The sequence below is a fragment of the Rhinatrema bivittatum genome, chromosome 3 (assembly GCF_901001135.1).
Source record: "Rhinatrema bivittatum chromosome 3, aRhiBiv1.1, whole genome shotgun sequence".
Taxonomy (NCBI): domain Eukaryota; kingdom Metazoa; phylum Chordata; class Amphibia; order Gymnophiona; family Rhinatrematidae; genus Rhinatrema; species Rhinatrema bivittatum.
The window spans coordinates 309745905-309771053 of NC_042617.1; positions in this window are offsets into that span (position 1 = coordinate 309745905).

Sequence of the window (25149 nt, forward strand, 5' to 3'; positions counted from 1 at the left end):
ACATGAGTACACACTGTAAATTCATCTGCAAGAGGAATTAATGCGGCTGGAAATATTTCCGAGCTGCTGCTTGGTATGTATGTTTCTTCCAATCATTTCTCATGAATTTTCTGAGTGACAAATACTATGACAAACGTGACATGTTAAAAATGACATTGAAAACAAAACAGAGAAGCAAAAAGTCCCTGTAAATAAATGGAAGGAAGCAGCTGTAAGAATTTCAGTGGCTTCCTTGTTCGGACCCCACTCAGTTTGCATGATACGTGCCCGGCGCTAAAATTGCAGAAGATGCTGCAGGGCAGAGCTGAGGTGCATTGGCAGAGGCAGGTGCATGCGTCTTGAGAGGAAGGGAGAAGAGGGGAGCATAGCATTGTAATAAGAGGAGGGACTGCTAGGGCCAGCTTGAGTCTTGATGGTGCCTATGCCCTAAAATCAGATCTGGGTGCTGCACTGGCAAATGGTTGGGCGGGGGATGTATACGTTTCGTTTCACCGCCCTTTACTCTCAGTACGTCACTTTCCTGAGCTCGTTCATTGAGCACTCTGAGCACGTTGTATCCATTGTGGCAGCTTCACAACGAATCATTCAGAATTGTAGTCATCCTAAAATTGGCTGCACCCAGAGCCAGTAATTCATAAGTAATTTGCATACTTGGCCCATGATGCTTTGTTGTAAGCATGGTGTGTTTTTTTTTTTATGCTGACACCTGTCGCAGGTAATTGAGACAGGATAACAAGAATCTGCGTTAAGCAGCAGGCGGCAGCCTTAATGATCTGAAACAAATTGTCCATGGATTCCCTGGCAGTGGAAAATGAATCCAATTTGCATGAGAATGGGGAAGAAATAGATTTAAATATCTGGGAGCCACGGAATATATTCTGTAAGGAATAAGACAGGAAAAAAAAAGTGGGAGACAGCTCAGAAGCACTCATGAAAGGGAACAGTATTTGGGACCCTCAGATGCCTGGTCTAAAGCAGCCCGTGAGCTCATCACTGTGACTCCAGATAGCAGAGATGGGGGTGCCCTTTGACCCTGGATGGCTTAGAAGGGGTCTCCTGCAATCCCCTATGCTGGGCATCAGGAGTTTCTGTGACTCACATGTATGGGATGTGGGAAATTTAGTTACCATTGATTGAATAGGAGGAAAGACGAGGCCAAGGATTCAGGATTCTGCAGAGGGAAGCAGAGGGATCAATGCAAAAATCTTTCTGAGAATGAATTAAAGTATGGAGATGGGAAACAGAGAGACCCTCCATTTCAAGAAAGACACTTTTATGGTAAAGCACAGATGCTTTAATAGTCATATAATGAAATGCCAGACTGCAATGTGACTGACCAATCAGCATCTCACTTAGCTTCTGGACCTTGGAATCTGGTCGCAAGCTTTCACATACGAGTTGGTAGTGCGGCGGTTGTTTTGTCGCCCTGTAGACCAGGGTGATCGTTTTGAATCCTGGGGAAGCCCAGCGGTAATGCTGCTTGTAAATTATAAGAAAAATCAATACCACTCAAATTTCAAGGAGAAGTAGGGGTGGCCCGTTGGTTGGGACCATAGGGTCTTCCATAGTTCCTGTCAGTTTACATTATCAAAGAGAAACCACCCGGGGAAGTTTTTCTTTGAAGATTAGCCACCAGCACACAGCGCTGACAATAAAAACACACTCGTTGCCCCAAACACCTCTTCACAGGGCTGCCATGTGATTCAGTGTTCGGGAAGAGGCTTCTTGACAGGTCTGGCTTTTGAGTTCCACTCTGGTGCATTGTGGTATCTGTAGTCCTTCTTCTTCCCTTTGTAATCAGTACTACAGGTAACAAGAGGCAACAAGAAAGGTCATCAGAAAGCCAGACGTGGCTCAAAGCCCTCTTCTGGAGCATGGATCCCTGGCAGCTTTGCCTTGATTACATCATGGAAAACCTTGGAAGCCATCTGGCAGGAATGGTGCAGGGGTATTAGGCGCCCTAGGAGAACCTTGTGCCCGACCCCCCCTCCCCCCAGTCCAGGCTACGGACCCCACCTCATTCATTCATACAGGCCCCCTCTCTTACACACACACTTAGGTTCCTTGTCTCATTCACACACGCACCCTGACACAGGCTCCCTCCCTCTCTCTCACTAACACCATTGCTCTCTTATACACATACAATCCCTCTCAGTCACACACACACACCCACACACACACACACACACACACACACACAGGAACTGCTCGTGGCCCGCCGAGTCTCTACTCCACTCAGCCATGAGCGGGATGGGCTCTGCTTGCGGCCCAACTCGGATGCTCTTTGCCACCCCCTAAATGGCTGGCGTCCTATGCGACCGCCCAGTTTGCTTATTGGGACATGCCAGCCCTGCCCTCTGGATAAAGCTATTTGTTTGTGCAAATTGTGGGGTGTATGATGGTGCAGGTCCTGAACTACTCCTATGTTAATGCCTGAGGGGCGCAGTCCCTCGTAGGATTGACACCGAATGCTTTCATGTCTTATGGGACAGGCTGATGCAGCCCTGACTTCATCCCATGGCATACATTAACTTCTAGCTCTGCTTTTCTTTAAAAAAAAAAAATCTGAAGAGGTCCATGCATACAGTAGAGTAAAAGCCAGGGGAGATTATCCTATCCCTGATGTCATGGACTTGCCCTCTATGGTTCGCCATTAGCACTGCGACATTAGGAAACCAGCATGGATGCTGAAGCCCAGTGTTACTGGTGACACAGGCTCTGGAGGGAGACACTAGGCCAGTCTTAACTTTCTGACACCTCCCGTCCTGATATCTGGTGCTGATTTCAAAGAGAAAAAAACAGGACTGCAAATACCAGGGCCAGCTTTAGTCCAAGTGGCACCCTATACAAGCAGCAGGAGCATCACGCTCTGTGGCTGGGGGTCGGCAGGGTCCCCTGGAGCTCACCACTGCACCTGCTCCCCTGACACAGTACTACCGTGTTCTCCACAGCAGTGAGTGGGGGGTCCTCTCTGGTCTGGAGCACTGAGCTGTATCTCTTTAAAACTATTACAATGCCTAAAAGGGGCAGTATCTTCAAAGCCAGCCCTGGCAAAGGCCACAGAGCACTTTGATATAAATTCAAAAGCCAGGAATAGGCAAAAAATCTTCCTCTAGGTAGGATGTGGGTCGCTGACAGCTTGTCAGCCCGGCTCGTTCCCCCCCCCCCCCCCCCCTACTTCCCCACGTCACGATCCTGGTCATTTATGTATCCTCTATCAGGTGGCTGAGTAATATATTTTCACTCAATGCACAATTAACCTCTGGAATTTGTTGCCAGAGGATGTGGTTAGTGCAGTTAGTGTAGCTGGGTTTAAAAAAGATTTGGATAAGTTCTTGGAGGAGAAGTCCATTACCTGCTATTAATTAAGTTGACTTGGAAAATAGTCACTGCTATTACTAGCAACGGTTACATGGAATAGACTTAGTTTTTGGGTACTTGCCAGGTTCTTATGCCCTGGATTGGCCACTGTTGGAAACAGGATGCTGGGCTTGATGGACCCTTGATCTGACCCAGTATGGCATGTTCTTATGTTCTTATATACCCAGCTATAACAGCTGTTTGTGCTGAAATGAAAGTCTTCCTGGGTTCACAGAAAAGCAGCCTTGTGCCTTGACTTCAAGGAGCGGGGTAGGCGGAGAAGGGGATTACTCTGAATACTGCATCAAAGACCTCTGTGTCAGGTCAGGGCAAAGGATATGAATTCCAAAACCCAGCTCTGTCACTCACTCTCTCTGTGTCCCTGGGGTGAGTCACTTTATCTCCCTGTGCCTTAGCTCTAATCCCAGCTCTCTCACTGACTCTGTGTGACTTTAGGGTGAGTCACTTTATCTCCCTTTGCCTCATCTCTAATCCCAGCTGTGTCACGGACTCTCTGTGTGACCTTAGGGTGAGTCACTTTATCTCTCTGTGCCTCAACTCTAATCCCAGCTCTGTCACTGACTCACTGTATGACTTTAGGGTGAGTCACTTTATCTCCCTGTGCCTCAGATCTAATCCCAGCTCTGAAACTGACTCTCTGTGTGACCTTAGGGTGAGTCACTTTATCTCCCTGTGCCTCAACTCTAATCCCAGCTCTGTCACTGACTCTATGTGTGACCTTAGGGTCAGTCACTTTATCTCCCTGTGCCTCAGCTCTAATCCCAGCTCTGTCACTGACTCTCTGTGGGACCTTAGGGTGAGTCACTTTATCTCCCTGTGCTTCAGCTCTAATCCCAGCTCTGTCACTGACTCTCTGTGTGACCTTAGGGTGAGTCAATTTATCTCCCTGTGCCTCATCTCTAATCCCAGCTCTGTCACTGACTCTCTGTGTAACCTTAGGGTGAGTCAATTTATCTCCCTGTGCCTCGTCTCTAATCCCAGCTCTGTCACTGACTCTCTGTGGGACCTTAGGGTGAGTCACTTTATCTCCCTGTGCTTCAGCTCTAATCCCAGCTCTGTCACTGACTCTCTGTGTGACTTAGGGTGAGTCAATTTATCTCCCTGTGCCTCAACTCTAATCCCAGCTATGTCACTGACTCTCTGTGTGACCTTAGGGTGAGTCACTTTATCTCCCTGTACATCAGTCTAATCCCAGCTCTGTCACTGACTCTCTGTGGGACCTTAGGGTGAGTCACTTTATCTCCCTGTGCTTCAGCTCTAATCCCAGCTCTGTCACTGACTCTCTGTGTGACCTTAGGGTGAGTCAATTTATCTCCCTGTGCCTCATCTCTAATCCCAGCTCTGTCACTGACTCTCTGTGTGACCTTAGGGTCAGTCACTTTATCTCCCTGTGCCTCAGCTCTAATCCCAGCTCTGTCACTGACTCTCTGTGTGTGACCTTAGGGTCAATCACTTTATCTCCCTGTGCCTCAGCTCTAATCCCAGCTCTGACACTGACTCTCTATGTGACCTTAGGATGAGTCACTTTATCTCCCTGTGGCATGTTTTGACCTTAGGGTGAGTCACTTTATCTCCCTGTGCCTCAGCTCTAATCCCAGCTCAGTCACTGACTCTCTGTGTGTGACCTTAGGGTCAATCACTTTATCTCCCTGTGCCTCAGCTCTAATCCCAGCTCTGACACTGACTCTCTATGTGACCTTAGGATGAGTCACTTTATCTCCCTGTGGCATGTTTTGACCTTAGGGTGAGTCACTTTATCTCCTTGTGCCTCAGCTCTGATTCCAGCTCTGTTGCTCTCTGTATAAAGTACAATATCCAGATGCCTGAGTTACAATGGCCGTCCTTGCTCCTTTTTCCCCTCATCTCTCTCTCTCTTTCTTGCACACACAGACCCACATACACACACACACACACACACACACACACACACACACACATACACACCACCAAATCTCAATTTCCACCCTCGGAGGGATTAATAGAAGAAAAAAAATGATATAGCGCAAAAAAGGAGGGAGCGAGGAAAAGAAATCAGCTCTCTCCATATTTACCTCCGCTTGGTTCAAAAGTTCATGCGTGGTCCCTGGTGGCGGCCCCTGAGCTCAGTCTATTCTTCTCATCCTGACAGATGACTCGCAGTGATTCCAGCAGCTATAATTTTTCTTTTTCCCTAGCTTTTCCTTCGTGCAGGCAGGCTGCTCCTCTTCTCTTCCCAGGGCTCTAGAATCAGGTAATAACATCTGACATAATGCACTCCCCTCTGCAAGCTGTCAGCTAGCCCCGGCACTGAAAGCACGCAGCCAAGCAATGAACAGCAAAAGTGGCTGCATGGATGTATTGACTTTAGCATTAATTGTCATAGGTCTTAAAATTCTTATAACAGGATAGAGACTCAACCTACCCAAAGGTAGGGACCCTCCCTTACAGTTTTTATTTTATTTTGCCTGGGAATTTCAATGTTTGAACACAAGAGAAATCAGTGGAAAAAATGACTCTTCCCCATTGATTTTTCTCCTGTGTTTTATATCAAAGTAATTTTACCATTGACTTTTTGTTTGTTCTAACATTGAAAGTCACAGGCAGAATAAAATGAAAACGGAAAACGATGGTCCCTACCAATAGATTACAGGAAAACTGCAAATGTTAATTCCAGGTTAGGGTTTTCATGTCTCCTGTTTGCTCTGGAGAAAGCCTGGATAGAAATGAGCCTGTAGGAAGGAAGCTCTATTAAAAGAGCAAAAAAAAAAAAAAAAAAAATCCCTTGGTAGCTGCAAATGAGGGTTCATGGTGCCAGATCCCAGGCCTGGTTTCAAATAAACTGGAAGAAAATTAAAAACAAAACAAAAAAAAAAAGGACACAAGTACCTAGCCATAAAAAAAGATTGCCCATTGTGCGTCCGAGGTCCCCAAAAACTTGGCTGGTTTCTTTAGCAGGGACATCAGGGGAGAGATGCAGTTTTGGAGAAGCCCTGGATGAGCCTGCAATAAAAGTTTGCAAATTGAATCGGGGTTTCCCATTTGCGCATGGACTGCATCTTTCAGGGATCCATTTGTCACTGCCCTGCACTGATTCCTGATAGAAAGAGTACTTTTCTGCTTTAGTATAGAATCCATGTTCCTATAACCTCTTCAGCACCAGTGTCACAGGGTGGTCATGGAGTGCCTTAGGTCTGTCTAATTAAATGAGAATTTCATCCACGACAGAGAGCTCCAGCACAGCGTGGAAAATGCCATTGATAAGCATCTGAAAGGTAGCGAGAGCACTAGCAGATCCAAAGGCCATAGCCCGGTATTTCAACTGCCCGTGACGTGTCTGAAAAGCGGTTTTCCTCTTGTCACTAGCTACCCCCAGATCCTGACAAGATTGTAGACAGCCCTGTAGGTTCAACGTGGAGAAGATGCGCACTGCTCAGATCCAGTCAAGGAGCTCTGGGAGTAGGGACAAAGAGTACATAGATTCTGAATATGATTCGGTTAGGCAGGAGCAGCAGAACACCTTTTTGGTCGGATGTGCCAAGCAAACCAATCTCAACCTCCGTCCTTACCCTCACCCTCATCCCACCTAAGCTCCCTAGTTAATGATGCTTTGTGGGGCAAAGGTTGATTGGTGGCCATACCATTCCGCTGCCTATGCAGTTCGGGGATCAGTAGTCTACAAATAGACAGAGGCTTCCATCCTTTTCCCTTTCAAACTCTACCAGGGCCCTTGCTGGTGAGGTAGATCGAAGGATGAAGCATTTTTGTAGGTTTTTCTGAAAGTACTTTCAAAGGGTGGCATGCTATGGCCTGGACTTCATATAAAAAGAAAAACACAGAAATACAGAAACATGATGGCAGAAAAAGACCATACAGCCTATGTGGTTTGCCCATCCACACCAGCTCTACAATCCATAGCACTCATATAACTACATAAGATATGCCATACTGGGTCAGACCAAGGGTCCATCAAGCCCAATATTGTGTTTCCAGCAGTGGCCAATCCAGGGCACAAGTATCTGGCAAGTACCCAAACATTAGATAGATCCCAAACTACTAATGCTGGCAACAAACAGTGGCTATTCCCTATCGATTAATAGCAGTTTATGGACTTCTCCAGGAACTTATCCAAACCTTTTTTAAGCCCGGTTACTCTAACTGCCTTAACCACAAGCTCTGGCAATGAATTCCAGAGCTTAAATGTGAACCGAGTGAAAAAGAATTTTCTCTGATTTCTTTTAAATGTGCTACTTGCTAACTTCATGGAGTGCCCCCCTAGTGCTTGTATTACTCCTTCTTTGATGTCCTGGCTTGTCTCACACTTTCTTGGATTTAGATACTCTCCTTGTCTCCACCATCTCCACTGGGAGGCTGTTCCTTCTGTAAACCCCTGTTGGGATCACTAGAAAAGAGATATTATTTTCAAGGAAGAACTTTCTAGGAATGGGAGGTGTATGTAGGTGGGAGCTTAGATAGGGGATGGTTTTAGGAGGTGTATGAAAGTGTTTCCCATGAGGGAGCTGTTGGGGAATCCAAGGAATCCCCACCAAAGTTCTTGGAGAGAGTGGGAAGAGGAACAGGGAGGTACTGTTGGGATGTGTTGGAGTGGACTTAGAGACGTTGCAGTAGCGCCAACTGGGAGGGTAAGCAGCGGCGGACTCACGACGTCGGACCGGCCCAGGACACGTCACGTGGTCTGCCGAGCGCGGTTCTGTCACAGCTGTGCACGGCAGACCACGTGACTGGAGCGATTGGCCCACTGGGGGATGCCCGATCCCCCGATAGGCCAATCCACCCCTGAGGGTAAGGATCCCTTGGGACATCTATCCCACCTGAAGAAGTCCCGGTTTGTGAGGAAACTGAAAGGAAGAAGTCTGCTCTCTGTTTGCAATTCTCCCCTTGGGAAGCCTAAGGGACGAGAAGGGCCCTAGTGAGAGATTGTGGAGGGGATGGGAGACTTGGATTAAGAGTACTGGATTGAAAAGAACTGTGAGAATAACCACTGTGGGAATTTTGGAGTTTTCCCTTATAAATTGTGAAATGTATTGCTGGAACGTGCCTGTCTTCTTCAGGTTTTCTGAGACTGTTTGCTGATTATTTTTGTCTAACTGGATTTTTATTCTGGGACTCTGCATAAATTCTCATTTTTCATTCTGGAACAGAAATACGGTGTGGACAGTTTGGGTTTTTTTGTATGAGACTCCCTTGGGCCCCTTAGCAAAGCTATTCCCTGCTTGATGAAACCTATTCTGGGGCTGCAGACTGGGTTTTCCCATCCCTGCAGCACCTAAGGATGACTCCTAAGGGGGGAGGGTGGGGTTACACATACATCCACCATCTTTCTGTAAGCACCCTCATCCCATAACCTCTCAGTCCAGATCCTCCTTTCTTTTGAAAGAGGCCCATCTCCGGTGCATTGATATGTTGGAAGTATTTAAATGTCTCTATCATATTTCGCCTATCCCACCTTTCCTATAGGGTATACATGTTTAGATCTTTAAGTTTGTCCCCCCATATGCTTTAGAATAAAAACCACTGACCATTTTAGTAGCCACCTCTGGACCGTCTCCATCCAGTTTATATCTTTTTGAAGGTACGGTCTCCAGATTTATTCACAGTATTCCAAATTAGGTCTTATTTAGGACTTATACAGGGGCAATAACATCTCAATTTTTCAACTGAACTCTCCTCTCCCAACGCACCCAAGCATTTGTATGACTTTTGCTGTAGCCTTATCCACTTTTTTGGCCACTCGGTCATCAGATACAATCACCTCCAAATTCCGCTCTTGTTTTGTACTTAGAATTTCAGCCCCTGCATATTTTAGTATCAAATCTGTTGCCAGGAGTCACATGATGTGGTGAGCTTGGATAGATGCGGTATTGTGAGCTCTGGATGCCATCCTTCACTATATCCTTAAAATCTGCTTCTATCTTAGCCATCCCCTAATGAGAGATAGATCTGTTCCATGGTCTTGGACTACCTTATGGACAAATTCATTCAATTATCTCCCAGAGTAATATTGACTAGATTGGGAAAGAGAGATAAAGACACATCCCAGTTTTCTGAGGTATAGACGGCTGTTGATAAAGAAAATGTGCCTCCGAGAATGCAAGACGAGATGTAAGTTGCAGAACTTACATCGGCAGCAGTTGCAGCATTACACAGCAAATTGGAGGCGCTATCCAAACAGATTACTGATGTAAAAAACTAAATTGCAGACTTTAACACTCACATTGATCATGCAGAAGGGCACGTTGGAATAGTGGAAGACAATACGTAAGCATTAAAGGAGAAAGTCAGTACTCTAGAAAAGGCATTAGCAGATCAGGAGGAGAGGTTGGACAGCCTGGAAAACAGATTCATTGTAATAACTCAGTTTTGTGGGCTTTTCAGAATAAATTGCTGAACAAAACCTAAGTTATCTGTTGGACAAATGGCTGCCTTCGGAACATGGCCTACCGGGGCTTCAAGGCAAGCTCCTAATCGAGCGCGTACACAGGTTTTATCAGATTTAAACAGCCTGGATAGCAAACTGGCGTTTTTGCAGGAGACCCACTTGACAGAAAAAGAACTTATCAAAACCTTATCTTTAATCCATAAGACCCTGTATGATGACAAAGTTGAATGGCTTATGGCTGCCTTACATTTTCATACCCTTCAAAGAACCACAAGATCAGCAAGTAATGGGACATTACCAATTCCATCTCCTAAATCAGCTCATCTTAACTCTGTTAGAGAAAGAGCTCTATCCATCGCTGGGCCACAATTATGGAACTCCTTACCGCAAAACTTGAGACTTAAACCTAACACTAGAACATTTAAGAAAGGAGTCAAAACTTGGCTCTTTCAACAAGCATTCTCTTAACTCTATAGTTCAAGTTCCTGGACTTAGTAATTTATCTTTACTGTTTTTATATGTTTTTTTTATTAAGAATTCTATGTATTTTATGATTTAATGCTTATAATTTTGTAATTCAAAGTATTTTAATTGTGCATTTGATATTTACTGTAAACCGATGTGATGTTTCCTACAAACGTCGGTATATAAAAACGAATAAATAAATAAATAAACTTAGGAACTTCGGAAATTATGGGTGGCTCCCGTTTATGCAGTTCAAGATTCTTCCAAGAGCTGAGGCGCAGCAATGTTAGTACATAGAAATATTTCCTTCCAAGTGGATGAATCTATAGCAGATCCTAAGGGAAAGTATATAATTTTTGGGGGGAAGCTATTCGGAGAGCTTATGATCATGACCTCTGTATATGCCCCCAATAAATATGACCATTACTTCTTTTCTCAAATTTCTGCACTGGTGTCCTCTCTGGGCCCAGCTAAACTAATCTTGGGTGGGGATTTTAATTGCGTTCACAACCCACAATTGGATGGATAATCTGCAAGAGACATAAAAGCTATTGGGAAGAACAAGGGCATACGTTTTTTATGTCGAGACTTAAAATTAATAGATATTTGGAGGGTCCTAGATCCATCAGTAAAAGACTTCATGCATCTAGCTAAAGCCCATGATTCAAAATCAAGGACTGACTATATATTTCTTTCGGAAGGTCTTTGTTCTAGAATTAAAAAGATCAATATTGAAGCCTTGGTCATATCAGAAAATTGTCCAATCTCCTGTTTACTTGAAGGGAAATCAAAGATCTCACAGTATGAAAGGTGAAAGATTCCTTTCCGGTTGCTTAACAATAAAAAAAGTCCCGATTTTCTTTTTTTTTTAAATGTAATGTTTATTAAACATTTTCAAACAGTTAAACAATGAGCATACATATGCAGGCATGTAATTCTATGCTAGTATCAATACAACATGGTATGATATAGAATGATTTTTTAGAAAATTACAACTTACTTTGTATTTTTCAAAGTATGAAGAATCTAAGATATGTCCATTCCATTGTATATCCACATTCCAATTGGATACCCTCTGGACCCATTGATCCGTCAATAAGGACCTTTATGGATCTTGTCCTTTGTGATTTAGAAAATATTGAAAATCAAGAATGTTCTCCACGCTTTAATCTTTAAAAAAAGGAGTTCATGGCTTTACAATCTTTAAAACGAGATCAACGGATTATTATTAAAAAAGCTGATAAAGGTGGAGCAGTGGTCATTTTGGACCGCGATAAATATTTGACAATGGTACTATCTCATGTACAAGATATTCACAATTATGAAGTTTTAGCGCAAAAAATTTACAAACAGAAATTGACCAAATTGTTGAAGATGGGTTCATATCAGGATTTTTAACATCCAGAGAAGTAAGATTTTTACGTGTTAAATATCCAGTGTCTCCGACAATCTACATGGTGCCAAAAGTTCATAAAGACGTACAAAATCCACCAGGACGTCCTATCGTCACTACCATAGGTTCTTTATTAGAACCACTTTCTACGTTTATTGATACAGTAATCCATCCTAGTGTAACCAAAGCTACCTCTTATTGCAGAGACACAAAACATATGCTCAAGACTTTACAGAATATCCAGTATACAGATCAGGTGATTTTAGTAATGTTCGATATTCAAACATTATACACGAGCATTCCACAGCATGATACTCTAGCAATTTTGTCACGAGTTCTGGATCAACGTCCATGATCACATCAGATTCCAACAGAGTTTTTAAATACCATAGCGAAATTGGCTTTATGTGAGAACTATTTCATGTTTCAGGATGTATGGTATAAGCAAACACGTGGGACAGCGATGGGAGCAACAATGGCTCCAAGTTTAGCTAATTTGTATGTAACGTGTTTTGAAGAAGAAAAATTGTATCCTGCACCACAATTCCAACAAGTTACTAACTGGATTAGATACATTGACGATATTTTTTGTCTCTGGCACTCTGATGTAACAAGTTTGATTCAATTTCATCATTGGTTAAATACATTGGATGTTAATTTACAATTTACTTTATCATCTTGACACAATTAATTTTCTGGATATACAGATCACCAAAATAGATGGTAGATTGTCTACATCTCTATTTAGAAAGCAATGTAAGAGGAATACACTGTTGGATTACACCAGCTTCCATCCACATCATGTCTGCATGAATTTACCAGTGGGGCAGTTTTTACACCTCAGACGACTGTGCGATATGAAAGGTGAATTCTTAATACAATCCAACGCTCTTAAACGTCATCTGTTAGTGCGAGGGTACCCATATAAATATATTAAAAAAGCTTTTAAACGGGCATACCATGCTGAACGTGAATGGTTGCTATTGGATCAAGAAGCAAGTCAGCCTGATTCAAAATTAGTATGTACTATTCCTTACTCTACCAATGCTGGTCAAATTGCCGCACTCGTCCGGCAATATTGGCCTGTGTTGAAAATCCATGCAGTTTTTTCAGAGTTACCAATTATCACAATCAGTCGCGGTAGAAATATCGGCGATATGGTTACGCACTCTTTTTTGCCAGTGTTGTCTACATCTAATAGCGATATGCAATTAGGCCATTGGCAATGTTATCACTGTTCAATGTGTAATCAAGCTATGATAGGTCCAAATTGGACAGATAAATTCAGTCGGGCACATAAAGCTTATACATACACAGATTGTTCATCTACACGAGTAATCTATCTCATAATGTGCCCATGCAATTTATACTACATAGGACGTACAAAACGTGCCATTAGAGTGAAATTAACAGAACATCGAAGTTGCATCTCTACAAATTGTTAGCACCGATGGTAGCTCACTGTGTGGAACAACAACATAATTTTCAATCTTTACAGTGGCGAGTTTTGGAACAAGTACCTCAAAATCCACGAGGTGGAGATCCCAATGCAGTGCTAAATTTGCGAGAACAACAATGGATATTTCGGATGCGATCTGTGTCCCCAGCAGGTTTAAACAGTTCCATTCAATGGAATTCTTTAATTTAATACGCCAAGTTCGAATGGTTCCCATTGTAAATAAATGTAAGAGAGAATAAGGAGGTGGAGTTTGATTATGGTGACGTAGGTAACCTAATATGGTGGTCAAAACATGTGATCAGTGACGTAGATACCCTAATGTGGATATATGGTAGATCCGGTATATACCGGAAGAGAGATGTGCAAAAAACGCTGAGAGAAACCATGTTGAAGATATAGTATCACGCTGAGTAACTTCAATTGTAAAATGTTGGACATTGGTCAAGATTATGTCATCTTAATAACTATGTACATTGTATTTCTGACGCAGAACAAAGCCCTTGAGAAAGGACATTATTCAGTCCGAAACACAGCACTGTGTCGGGCAAGGAGATCGTAATACGTGGGCAAGGAGAATGCTATAAATTTAAAGACTGTAACATGCAACAGCATTTAACAGAGAGTTCGGAATGAATATGAAGATCGCAACACCTTGAGAATTGGAATATAAGATAAGTTAAAGTTCTCATAGAGCATGGACGTATAACATAAGTTCAGGAGTTAATACATATTTTAATATCACGGGTGGTGAAGCACAGAAAAATATTTTAAAAAAATTATTCGAGGTGATAACACTGACCTATGATTATAAATAAGGCAGAGTGAAAAAATTGCGGAGAAGCATAACACAATGATGCCTATTATGATGGTCACGATCTCTAGCGTTCCAAGTTTCGTTAAGAAGGGAAAGTAGTCATTACTATATAATATTCATTAGACCGACTATTCCCACACAAAAAAAGGGGCCATATAGCACCAGAAGTTATAGATTATGATATAGAATGTACCATTTAAACACCGTTTTAACACATTGTGTGCAGCATACGGCTATTCCTCAAGCACGGATAAATAAAGGATTTTCCATAAATGAGTAGTCAAGTCTATTTTTGCGTATACCTTGTCTTATAATGTAGCTGTCGTAGAGGTACCAGGTGCTGCGGAATGTATCTTGCTCCTCCATTGTGTATATGGTAACCAAATCTGATGAAATCTAGGTAGATGGTGGTGTTTTTGAGCGGTGATCTTGTACATTGTACTCATTATGCCTAATTTCTGGAACAATGACGCTTTTGTGGGCACCAAGGGTTGCTTCCAGGTTGCCGCCATAATGCATCTGGCTCCCAGACAGAACTGATTTATCAATACACTTTCATAGCGGGAATCTTCAACGGGAACATTCAAGAGACCAGCTCCACCTTCCTTTGTAAAGTACATTGTGTGATATCAATGACATCAGCCCATAGTTTCCACATCTTAGGGCATTCCCACCACATATGTATATAAGACCCAAATTGTCCACATCCCTTCCAGCATAAAGCATCTTTGCTATGTTTGGCTCTATACAACCTGCAGGGTGTGAGGTGCCACCGGAATAGAATTTTATAGCCATTTTCAGTGAGAGAAGTAGAGACAAAACATCTCTTGGAATTATAAAAGATCTGATCCCATTCCTCATCAAAAATGATTGACTCAGGTCTCCCACCCATTTGTGGGCATAATTAGGTCTTCCCACTAATGAACTCTGTAGCATATTGTCGGGCGGATTTTAAATGCCCTGCTCGCGTAAATCCGCCCGGATTTACGCGAGCAGGTCCCTCGCGCGCCGGCGCGCCTATTTTGCATAGGCCGCTGGTGCGCGCAGAGCCCCGGGACGCGCGTAAGTCCCGGGTTTTTTTTAAGGGGGCGTGTCGGGGCGGGGCCGAATGACGCGGCGTTTCGGGGGCGGGATGCGACATTTCGGGGGCGGGACTGGGGGCATGGCGCCGGTCCGGGGGCATGGTGCCGGCCCAGGGGCGTGGTCGAGGCCTCCGGACCAGCCCCCGGGTCGGATGACGGCGCGCCAGCAGTCTGCTGGCGCGCGTAGATTTACGTCTGCTTCTAGCAGGCGTAAATCGAGGGCCAAAGGTAAGGGGGTGGTTTTAGATAGGGCCGGGGGGGTGGGTTAGGTAGGGGAAGGGAGGGGTTTGGTGAGGGGAGGGCGAAAGAAAGTTCCCTCCAAGGCCTCTCCGATTTCGGAGCGGCCTCTGAGGGAACGGAGGCAGGCTGTGCGGCTCGGCGCGCGCAGGCTGCCCAAAATAGGCAGCCTTGTGTGCGCCGATCCAAGATTTTATAAGATATGCGCGGCTATGCGCGTATCTTATAAAATCCAGGGTACTTTTGTTTGCGCCTGCTGTGCGAACAAAAGTACGTGATCGCGCTCTTTTTTAAAATCTACCCCTGTATATCTTAGATAGATCACCCTTTATGCGATCCGCATAATCACACCATCCCTCAAATTGAGATTTCCGCTGTGCAAGGTCCCTCTATATATCTTCCCACCTCCTGAATTGACTGAGTTGTAGGTAGGAGAAAATGGCAGATGGAGGTAGCTGATAAAGATCTTGGAGCTGATCAAATGTCATTATGCTGTCTTTACTCCAGACCTGACTCAACGTTAGTACTCCTTTGCTTCTCCACTCCTAGAACAAAGAGGAGTCCCATCCCGGTGAAAATTTAACGTTGTGGAACAAAGAAGTATTAGAAAAGTACTTCCTCGTGCCCATAATTAGGTGTTTCCACTTAGCCCAATTCTGTAGCGTTATTTGGAGTGGTAAAGAGATAACACCTCCTAACTTCCATGTCTCTCTGGGTTGCCAGGTGAGGGCCCTGAGAGGTAACGACCCCAACATAGCTTGCTCCATGGCTACCCATCTTGGAGGTTCCCCTCGCCTATGCCAGGATAGTATAGTTGTAAACTGAGCGGCGGCGTAGTACCACTGGAGTTTGGGGACTCCCATCCCTCTTCGTAGTTTATGTCTATAAAGTACAGCTTGCTCCACCCTGGGGGGTCTCCACTTCCATATAAACGCATATAGACGTTTTTGCCATTGTTTCAGCAGAGCGGTGAGAATATGTATTGGCAGTGATTGAAATAAATAAATTTCGGGAGAACTGACATCTTTAGAATTGCTATTCTCCCGGTCCAAGTGATGGGTAAGTTTGTCCAAGTCTCCAACTCTCGAAAGATTTTGGCCGAGAGAGGTATAAAATTTAGTTTAAAGAAGTCTTCTAGATAAGTGCCTATCATAATTCCCAAATATGTTATCTTAGTCCCTGCCCATTTCAGTGGGAACTGTTTTTTTAATTGTTCAGCTTGTTCCTTGGAAAGGGAAATATTTAATACTTCTGATTTGTCAAGATTCAAATGGAATCCCAACACCGAACTAAATTCCAACAGTTTTGCCACTACTCTGGTCAAGGACTGTTGAGGTTTAGTCAAAGTAAACAACACATCATCTGCAAATAGCGACAGTTTATAGTCCACTGCTCCTTCCTTGATACCAGAGATTGACTGTTCCTCCCAAATTTTTGTAGTGAGGGGCTCTAAAAACAACGCAAATAACAATGGAGACAATGGGCATCCCTACCTGGTTCCCCTGCCGATAGAAAATGGGTCCAAGTATACCCCGTTAACCTTAACCCTAACCCTAGGATTGTCGTAAAGTTTAAATATCCAGTTTAAAAATTTTGGGCCAAAGTTCATCTTTTCCAGAGTTTTGAACAGGAATTGTCAATGGACCATGTCGAAGGCTTTTTCAGTGTCGAAAGCTAATAATTCTGCCAGTGAACTTCCCAGTTTTCTACAGGAAAAATGGAGGGTGTTTGAGACCAATAATGAGGCACACCGGGATAATCATGTTCCCTTATGGGAAACTGAGAAGGAAATTCTCAGGAGCAATATCATTGGTTATGTTATAACAAAAAAGAAGGAGCTAGATTGAGATATTCTGGCCCTGATAAGGAAACTTTAAATAATATACAAAAAGAGAATGGTAGGCTCTAATACTGAACAATTAAAAGAAAAATATCTGAATACCCAAAGAATGCTGAATGATAAATTACATGTTAGACCGGTCTCTTCAATGAATTCATTGAAGCTCAAGATCTTTTTGTTTGGAAATAAGGTGGGGAAAAGGTTGGCAATTTTAGTTAATCTATGATCTGGGACCTTGTTTATCTCTGGATTAAAAAATAAGGAAAAGCAGTTTACTACCTTATCTCAGAGCATTTCCGAAATCTTTAGGGATTTCTATGAACAACTATACAAAATAGATACTGGGTCCGATATTCAAATGACGGATAGCTGGATATGTAGGATTTATCCAGCTATTTAGCAGCCACTGAATATTTACTTACATTCTGTGGCCACAAGATAGCTGGATATCTATTAGGCGAACAACTTTGGGCGGATCGAGCTGGCGTTGGTCGGATAACTTATCCGGCTAAATAGTGTTATTGATACTTAGCCAGATAAGTCATCTGTCTAAGTTAGACCTGCTGAATATGTATGCAATATATAAATGCGGATATTCAACGGCATAGCCATGCTTCTGAATACCCTTGTAACTTAGCCGGATAAGTGTTACCTGGCTAAGTTAATTAGTTGGCTAGGATTTGAATATTGACCCCAATGAAGCTTGAAATCCTATGGCAACGTTTTTTCTCTGACATTACTATGTCCCGACTAAATAGTCAACAAATATATTTCCTAAATTCCCCAATGACTACATCAGAAATCTCAACAGCTATCTGAGAGTTGCTGTGTTTTAAATCTTCAGGCCCGGATAGGTTGATTTCTTATTTTTATAAAACTCTTGGATCTCAGATTGTGGGAAGTCTTTGGGATTTATTCAGTGAGATAGCTAATTCAGGTATAATGCCAGAAACGATCCGTATAGCCACAATAGTGGTGCTTCCTAAACCAGGGCACAATTCAGTAATGTCAGCTTCCTATTGCCCCGTATCACATCTTGCTGAAAAGGTTTCTGCCAAGATCCTGACTTCCTGGTTAAATAATATTTTACCTCTTTTAGTTTCCAGGAGCCAGGGGACTGATGATCTTTCTAGAAGGGTGTAAGCAGAATCGATTTGTGAAGCCTAGTCTTATTGGAGTTGACGTGGAAAAGGCCTTTGCTAGGGTCTCTTGGGCCTTCTTGGAAGAATCTTTTCACCGGTTTGGTTTCCATGGGTTAATACTGCAATATGTAAAATGTGCTCTATTTCAATCCGGTGGCTAAGATTTTGGCAAATGATCTCATGTCAACTCCGTTCCAGTTGTTGTCATGGGGTGCCTGGCTGGGGTTAGGAGATACCCTCACAGGTGTGGTACAGGACTGCAGGGCTGGACAAGGGCTGGTCTTCGGCCTAGCCAGTCCCCTCCCCCAAAGACTGAGCCCTTGGGTTCTGGGGATCGGTAGGGCTTAGCTGGACATTAGGCTGGACATGGCATGGCAGGGCAGCTCTAACTGAAGTCAGGCACAGGCTGAACATTGTGGGCAGAGACAGACTGGAAGCAGAGGTCAGCAATACAGAAGGCTCATAGGCCACTAAGCATAAGGTCCAGAGGCCACTAGGTGAGGAGAGGCCAATCATCTAATCATCTTTTAATTTGGTTTATACGTCAGGGTGTTTTAAGGATTGTGCATATGTTTTAAAGGGGCACGTATTCTCTTTCCTTACTATATAAATATCTTTACTCTATAAACTCTAATCCTATTTTCTTAAATCTTGCAAAAGTGTGGAGGTAGAGAGTTCCATACTGAGATATTAGAAGATGATATGCTTTTGTATGCTGTCTTGATAAATAAGAGCACTAAATGGATGTTACTCTGTGAGCTACAGTTTAAAGTTATAGTCACAAATTTTTTTTTTTCCCTCACAGCATGTTTAAAGTTGGAATAATACTTTCTGTACAAAATGTAATACGAACAATGCCTCCCTTTTAGATGGATTTTGAGAATGTATGGGGATACTTCCGTTCTGGCAAGAGATCTGGTCTACTCTAGCCCATATGGTTAATTTAAGAAATTCATTAAATCCTGTGTTTTGTATTCTGGGTCTGACTTCTGTCAGGGCCTCAGTAAACACAAAGTTTTATTTGCAATTAAGGCCTGTCTAGTTGCAAAAAGATGCATTTTGAATAAGTGCCTGGCAAAGGATGCCCTGAGTGTGGCATTTCGGAAAGCAGAGATGATGAAATTGCTGCCTCGGGAGTACAGATCCTTGCAATTCAAAAACGGAAGGTGTTTGTACAAATTTGGAGCACTTAGGTCAAATCCCTAGCTATGCGTATTCAGCAAAGGTTCGATATTTAGCTACATTTGTTGAGATGCCAAGTGTTGATTTTATAGTTTTGATTTTGATTGATGAAAAAGAGGCATGCACTCCAGAATTTAGTGTTGCGCTGGAGGTGGATCCTTGGGCTGAGGCAAGGGCCCACGGGTCCCCACCGTCAGCAGGTGGAGTGGGCTGAAGTTAGAGGCCACTGGAGCTTCACCTATACCAACCCATGTTCCCCTCGGGTTGAGCCTTTGGGTGCAGGGGCCAGCAGGACTTAGCCAGGCCTCGAGATAGGCAGATGAAGAGAGCTGGTTCAGCCCAGAGACAGCAGCCAGGAGATGGCGTAAGTCTATCCCAGATGGGTTACGGAACTGGAACCCAAGCACCAAGGAACAGGGAGCGGCTGAGGGTGTTTGAGCAATGAAAGGCCGAAGCCTAGAAAGTCCACGTCCAGAGGACAGAGGCAGAGGCGTCTCTGACAAACTCAGATGGAGGCTGGTGGCTAGTGGAAGCTATGGTGAGCAACGTAGAACTCTGGACAAGAAAGAGTCTATAGCAAAGTTATCTGTAGGAATGGTCAGGGCGCGGAGAAGGCAGGCATAGTCAGGCGTAGCAATGGTCAGGCTTGGAGAAGGCAGGCGTGGTCAGGCGTAGCAGAGGTCAGGCTTGGAGAAGGCAGGCGTGGTCAGGCATAGCAGTGGTCAGGGCATGGAGAAGACAGGCAAGGTCGGACGTAGCACAGGTCAGGCTTGGAGAAGGCAGGCGAGGTCGGACGTAGCAGAGGTCAGGCTTGGAGAGAGTCACAAGGCAGAGTCAGGCAAAGCAAAGTCCAAATCCGTGAAGTCAGTCCTGTGTGTGTGTGTGTGTGTGTCCGAAGCAGGAAACAAGGGAGATGAAGACACAGGAACCAGAAACAATGAGGAATCACCCTCACCAGCAACGAGCACTCGATAAACAAGGAGACCTGTTGCAAAGGCAACCATTAGGAGCGCTGCCCGGGTTTAAGTACGCTGAGGGTGATGATGTCAGCATTCGGCTCTGCGGCCAGGCTCCCGCCGCGGGCCCTTTAAAAGACTCAAGGTTGTGCGTGTGCACGCCTAGGAGGAAGGCACAGCGCCATCGGCGGCATCTCTCCGCGGAGCAAGTGGAGAGGCCTGCTTGGAGGAAGAATCCTGGCTGGAGGTCCCGGGCAGCAAGGCAGGACCAGGGACACTGGCAGAGGGCCGAGGTCAGAGCCGGTGGCCGACTGCCGCCAACGACGGAGAGAAGTACTGAGGTCTGTCTGGGAAGGTGAGAAGGCCGCGCCGCAGGCCTCCAGCAGGCGGCAATCGTAACACTTAGGTATACTTGGAGATGTATAGACTTACACTGGTATTTACAGTTTTCTTCGTTGTTTGGAAAACAATGCTACTGCTTATGGAAGGGATAAGGTTTTCTCTTTTCTTGTTTTATTTTTTTACAATTTGTCTGTGTGAAATGTACTTCTGTTTGTATTTTTACTGGAAAAATTCAAAAAGAGATTATTGAAAAAAAATCTTAGTTGCCAGAAGCTTTGATCCCTCTTCATATTTGCCACATCTTCCAGGGTGTCTATCCTGCTACAGAATGGAACACGAAATTTCAAAAATGAGATAGAGCAGCTTTTAAACAAGAACAAAGGGGAAAGCCGACAGTCACTCAGCAGCACATGGTTTGGAGAGAGGTAATTTCGAAGGATACTAATGAAACAGGAGAGTTAGGGCATCCCAACAGAGAGGTTCCAATAAAAGCAAAAGTAGTCCATGTGCCTATATGTAAAGAATCACCTGAGCTAAAGGATTCCAAATTATCCCTATCATCTGAAAAGAAGGTTCTTAATACAAACAAAAAACACACTTTGAAATGTCTGTATGCGAATGCCAGAAGTCTAAGAAGTAAGATGGGAAGAGTTAGAGTGTATAGCAGTAAATGATGAGACAGACATAATTGGCATCTCAGAGACATGGTGGAAGGAGGATAACCAATGGGACAGTGCTATATTAGGGTAAAAATTATACCGCAATGAGAGGGAGGATCAACTTGGTGAGGGTGTGGCACTTTATGTCCAGGAGGGTATAGAGTCCAACAGGATAAAGATCATACAAGAGACTAAATGCTCAGTAGAATCTATATGGGTAGAAATCTCATGTGTGTTGGGTAAGAGTATAGTGATAGGAGTATACTACCATCCACCTGGACAAAATGGTCAGACACATGATGAAATGCAAAGAGAGATCAGGGAAGCTAACCAATTTTGCAGTGCAGTAATAATGGTAGATTTCAATTACCCCAATATTGACTGGGTAAATGTAAAATCAAGACATGCTAGAGGCATAAAATTCCTGGATGTAATAAACAACTGCTTCATGGAGCAATTGGTTCAGGAACTAACAAGAGAGGGAGCTATTTTAGATTTAATTCTTAGTGAAACACAGGATCTGGTGAGAGAGGTAACGGTGGTGGGGCCACTTGGCAACAGTGATCATAACATGATCAAATTTAAACTAATAACTGGAAGGGGGACAATAAGTAAATCTGCAGCTCTAAAACTAAATTTTCAAAAGGCAAACTTTGATAAAATGAGGAAAATAGAAAAAACTGAAAGGTGCAGCTGCAAAGGTTAAAAGTGTACAACAGGCATGGACATTGTTTAAAAATACAGTCTTAGAAGCGCAGTCCAGATGTATTCCATTCATTAAGAAAGGTGGGAGGAAGGCAAAACGATTACCGGCATGGTTAAAAGGAGAGGTGAAAGAGACTATTTTAGCCAAAATAACATTCTTCAAACATTGGAAGAAGGATCCATCTGAAGAAAATAGGAAAAAGTATAAGCATTGTCAAGTGTAAAACATTGATAATACAGGCTAAGAGAGAATTTGCCATAGAGGCCAAAACTCAAAATAAAAACTTTAAAAAATATATCTGAAACAAGAAACCTGTGAGGGAGTCGGTTGGACCATTACATGACCAAGGGGTTAAAGGGGCTCTTAGGGAAGATAAGGCCATTGCACAAAGATTAAATGAAATCTTTGCTTCTGTGTTTACTAATGAAGATGTTGGGGAGATACCAGTTCCAGAGATGGTTTTCATGAGTGATGATTTGGATGAACTGAACCAAATCTCTGTGAACCTGGAAGATGAAGTAGACCAGATTGACAAGCTAAAGAGTAGCAAATCACCTTGACCAGATGGTATGCATCCCAGGGTTCTGAAGGAACTAAAAAATTAAATTTCAGATCTACTAGTTAAAATTTGTAACCTATCATTAAAATCATCCATTGTACCTGAAGACTGGAATGTGGTAAATGTAACCCCAATATTTAAAATGGGCTCCAGGGGCGATCCAGGAAACTATAGACCAATGAGTCTAACTTCAGTGCAGTGAAAACTAGTGGAAACTATTGTAAAGATCAAAATCACAGAGCATATACAAAGACGTGGTTTAATGGAACACAGTCAGCATAGATTTACCCAAGGCAAGTCTTGCCTCAGAAATCTGCTTCATTTTTTGAAGAGGTTAATAAACATGTGGATAAAGGTGAGCCAGTAGATGTAGTATATTTGGATTTTCAGAAGGTGTTTGACAAAGTCTCTCATGAGAGGCTTCTAAGGAAACTAAAAAGTAATGGGATAGGAGGCAGTGTCCTTTTGTGGATTACAAACTGGTTGAAAGACTGTAGGAGAGTAGGATTAAATGGTCAATTTTCTCAGTGGAAAAGGGTAAACAGTAGAGTGCCTCAATGATATATTCTTGGACTAGTGCTTTTCAATATATTTATAAATGATCTGGAAAGGAATACGAAGAGTGAGGTAATCAAATTTGCAGATGATACAAAATTATTCAGAGTAGTTAAATCACAAGCGGATTGTAATAAATTGCAGGAGACTGGGAGATTGGGTATCCAAATGGCAGATGAAATTTAATGTGGCAAGTGCAAAATGATGCATATAGGAAAAAATAATCCATGTTGTAGTTACATGATGTTAGGTTCTACATTAGGAACTACTACCCAGGAAAAGTTCTAGGCATCATAGTGAATAATATTTTGAAATCAATGGCTCAGTGTGCTGCAGCAGTCAAAAAAGCAAATAAAATATTAGGCATTATTAGGAAGGGAATAGTGAATAAAACAGAAAATGTCATAATGCCTCTTTATCGCTCCATGGTGAGACCGCACCTCGAGTACTGTGTATAATTCTGGTCGCAGCATCTCAAAAAAGATATAGTTGCAAAGGAGAAGGTTTAGAGAAGGGTAAAAGGTTAGGTGAAGGGCTAAAAGGTTAGGAATGTTCAGTTTGGGGAAGAGATGGCTGAGAGGGGATATGGTAGAGGTCTTTAAAATCATGAGAGGTCTAGAACGGGTAAATGTGAATCGGTTATATACTCTTTTGGATAATAGATGGACTAAGGGGCACTCCATGAAGTTATCAAGTAGCACATTTAAAACTAATCGGAGAAAATTCTTTTTCATTCAACGCACAATTAAACTCTGGAATTTGTTGCCAGAGGATGTGGTTAGTGCATTTAGTGTAGCTGAGTTTAAAAAAAGGTTTGGATAAGTTCATGGAGGAGAAGTCCATTAAGTGCTATTAATCAAGTTGACTTAGGGTATAGCCACTGCTATTACTAGCATAAGTAATATGGGATCTACTTAGTGTTTGGGTACTTGCCAGGTACTTGTAGCCTGGATTGGCCACTGTTGGAAACAGGATGCTGGGCTTGATGGACCCTTCTTCTGATCCAGTATGGCAATTTCGTATGTTCTTATATCATCTGTAAAAAGACAAACCTTACCCAATAGTCCGTCCACAATATTGCTTACTAAAACGTTGAAAAGAACCAGTCAAAAGACCGCTCTCTGTGGCACACCACTAGTAACGGGCCTCTCCTCAGAATGAACTCCATTTACTACTACATTTTGTCACCTCTTACTCAACCGGTTTTTAACCCAGTCAGTCACTTTATGGCCCATATCAACAGTGCTCATTTTATTTATAAGTCACCTATGTGAAACTGTGTCAAAGGCCTTACTGAAATGCAAGTAAGTACTCTATATCTAATGCTATCCCTTGATCCAGCTCTCTGGTATCCCAGTCAAAGAAATTGATCTGATTTGTCTGACAAGATCTACCTCTGGTAGAACCGTGCTGCCTCGAATCGTTTAATCCATGGGGTACCTTAGTGTCAGATAACAAGTCAGTAGCACAGTCACAGTCCTGATGACTGGGCAGGCAGGCAGAATGTATTTTTTGAAAGACAAGGTATTCCCAATACTTCTGGGGTACTAGGTATCCAAGTTTGGAGCATGAGGATTTGGGCAGACTGCTGTTCACCACGGGAATGTCTTCTATGAGCACTGATATGTGGAACTTTGATGAGAATGTAACTTTCCCCAGGATTCAATAGGTCTGGGGGTTTTGTTCACTTTGCCAAGGAAATCCCAGATAAGGGTGGATGAGGGAACTGGATAAGTCCAAATGTAATAAGCTCTCTTTGGATCTGGATTGTATTACTCACCTTTCTAAACCTGAGCTCAAGGTGAGCTACATTCAGGTACAGGAGGTATTCCCCTGCCCCAGAGGGTTAAGGGTCTATTTACTTTTCTCTCATTTTATGACTATGGGGAAAAATGCTTTGTAAATAGGGCCCTTAGGGCCTGATTCACTAAGCATTTTCCCATAAGCAAAGAATGGGAGAAAAGCTCAGGCACTTAGGGCCTCATTTTCCAAGCAGTTTAC